At 35.6% G+C, this 3,004-nt stretch overlaps 2 protein-coding genes across 4 annotated transcripts in view; one reads left to right on the top strand and one right to left on the bottom strand.

The window, feature by feature from the left end:
- The window catches only part of snx20 (sorting nexin 20), a 677,202-nt gene that overhangs the window by 512,838 nt on the left and 161,360 nt on the right, over nt 1-3,004 (bottom strand). The window lies entirely within an intron of this gene.
- Nucleotides 123-3,004, top strand: part of bmb (brambleberry) — a 21,299-nt gene continuing 18,417 nt past the window's right edge. For all 3 annotated transcript variants that reach the window (XR_015525789.1, XR_015525790.1, NM_001270554.1), the window contains 1 exon segment: nt 123-209. The gene's annotated coding sequence lies outside the window, so the exon portion shown is untranslated.

Here is a 3,004-nt window from a genome sequence, read left to right on the forward strand (position 1 = left end):
GGTCAAAACAATCAAATCACGCGCGTTTTTACCACAGCAAATAACGCGAGGTTTTGTTCTCATCCCGCTTTCGCTGATTGGCTGAGGCGAGTCTATTTAAACAGTTGAAACCCTGCAGGAGCGTTTAAATGTACATTAAGAGAATGCGTTGACGGATTGTTTTCATCTGCGCCTTTAGCGTCTTAGCAGATTGCGTGGAGTTTATTAAGGTAAGTGAAGATATTGAGGTTGTTGTCATTCATATTGGCCTGCTTTAATTGTAAATTTGATATTATACTTATACTACTATTTGTATAACATGCATTTTTCGTGGATCGTAACATGCAAAGAGATCGTAAAAATCAGTTTTACTATTATAAAATCAAAGGTAGAGGATGTTTGGGTGACATTATTTGTCTGATTCACTGTCTGTGATTCTGTTCAGCTGTGAGGATCCAAGCCCGGGCATGTTTCAGATCAGACCGCGCACATAATGCAGAGTACTGTCCCTTTAAGAGCATAATAATCGAGCATATTAATGCAGTTTAGTATCTTTAATTTGATTTAATAATATATTTTAATGTAAGCATGCAAAAAAAAAAAACATTTTAAGATCGAGAGACAAGTGGAAACATTAAATTTATGGCTTGTATATGAAGTAAAAAGATCAAATTAGACCATTGGGGCAAGATGGGCCCTCAGATTTGCCACATGAGTAGCCTAGTGACATGTTTACTGGTGCCATTGTTTAATATGATGCTTCTAAAGCAATTCCACGAATAGACGTACATTTAAGACATTGTTTTATTTTGCAATCTGACATTCTTTAAATGTGCATTGATAGTGTTATCTGCAGCTTTTATTGCATGCCTTCTCCGTGTATGGAATATTAAATATGTAAATATTCAAATGCATGCATGATTTCTGTCTTTTTCTGCGATTTTGCTTCGTGTCATACAGCTGAATTGTCAATATATATATATTTTTTATTTAGAGTAGCTGGCTTGGTGTTTTCTGTTTACACTATTTACACTAATAACACTGTGAAATGTATAAAAATTGTTGTGCTGTAAAATTGATACAGAGATTTAATTGCATAATTGTGCTATTTAAATATAGTGCAACTCGACCAAATCAAGTTAATCTTTTTATTTATTTCCTGTGATAACACGTAACAGCTGATCATCATAGTCATCCTGTAATTTATGTACATTTACTTTAGTTTAGTTTACAATAACCTTTTTTTGTTTTGAAAACAATAGGATAACTAAATAATAAACTTTAAACTAAATTTAATATTGATGTTTGAAGTCACCTCGTATGTATTCCATTGCAATGCATTGTCGTTTTTTTTTTTTGCATGTTAGCACCACTATACTATCGGTATTGCAGTCTTTGATTATGGATTTGATGAAAAATGTACTGCAAATTTGAGAACAGAGAATTGTTTAACCCCTTAACTGTTTTCAACATCAATATTTGAGTTTAGACTTTAAAGTTTTACACTATGTGCATATGATATACATGGATGGTCAATAGAAGTTCTGGTTTAGACAAAATAAGTTGTAATGATCAAAGAAGGAGAGCACGCAGTAGGTAGTGCTGTCGCCTCACAGCAAGAAGGTCGCTGATTCGAGCCTCGGCTCAGTTGGCTTTTTTGTGTGGAGTTTGCATGCTTTCCCTGCGTTCGCGTGGGTTTCCTCCGGGTGCTCCGGTTTCCCCCACAGTCCAAAGACATGCGGTACAGGTGAATTGGGTAGGCTAAATTGACCATAGTGTATGAGTGTGTGTGTGTGTGTGGATGTTTCCCAAAGATGGGTTGTGGCTGGAAGGGCATCCGCTGCGTAAAAACTTGCTGGATAAGTTGGCGGTTCCTTCCGCTGTGGCGACCCTAGATTATTAAAGGGACTAAGCCGACAAGAAAATGAATTGAATATTTAATATCTCTTTATTTTGTTTCTTTTTTTTTTGCCATGATGTCAGTATATAATACTGTTTACTAGTACATAATGCATATTAGTTGTTTTGCAAGATGCTTATATTAAAGGCTTAACTAGGTTAATTGGATTAATTAGATAACTGTGGTTTGTTCTGCAGTTAGCAATTTGGAAAAATAGAGTCCTTAAAGAGGCTAACACTATTAACCTTAGCTATTTATTTTTATTTTTCCATTTATATATAAATAACTTTTTATTTATATAATAATAATAATAATAATAATAATAATAATAATAATTTTTATTTAAAGAGTGCCTTTCCAGAGCTCAAGGACACTTTACAAGGAATGCAACAAAAAGATAAACAAACATACATGAAGTCAAATATAACAAACTGGAATTACACAAACAAGACCTAGGAGACAAATGAGCAGAGTGGAGGTGAGTCAGATTAAGTGGTCAGTTTGGCAGATCAGAAGCGAAACATTCAGAAAAATAAGTGTGTTAAGTAAGGATTTAAATTCAGAGATATTATTAGCAGAGCGGAGTGAGCGTGGTAGAGAGTTCCAGAGTTTGGGTGCAATAACACTAAATGATCTGCCCCCAATTGAAGAGAGGCGTTACCAAGGGACAGCGTGAAGGCCAGAGTCAGCAGAACGTGAAGAGTGAGTTGGGGTGTAGGGGACAAGCATGTTGCAGGGATAGGAGGGTGCTAGGCTATTTAAGGATCTAAATGCAAGGAGGAGAATTTTGAATTTAATGCGTTAAGCAACTGGGAGCCAATGGAGGTCTTACAAGATTGTGGTTATGTGAGCAGAACGTTTGGTTTGAGTGAGTATTCTAGCCGCAGAGTTTTGAACATACTGTAATGAAAAGAGCATTATAGTAGTCGATGCGTGAGGAGACAAATGCATGGATGACAGTCTCAGCATATAAACAAACTTGCCATATATGTATATTTAATAAAACATGTATTTTATTTCAGTAAAACTGAAAGTAATAAGACTTTCTCCAGAAAAAAAGTATTGGGATAGTTGATGGTTCATTCCGCTGTGGCGACCCCAGATTAATAAAGGGACTAAGCCGAA

The sequence above is a fragment of the Danio rerio genome, chromosome 25 (assembly GCF_052040795.2).
Source record: "Danio rerio strain M-AB ecotype USA chromosome 25, GRCz13ab, whole genome shotgun sequence".
Lineage (NCBI taxonomy): Eukaryota > Metazoa > Chordata > Actinopteri > Cypriniformes > Danionidae > Danio > Danio rerio.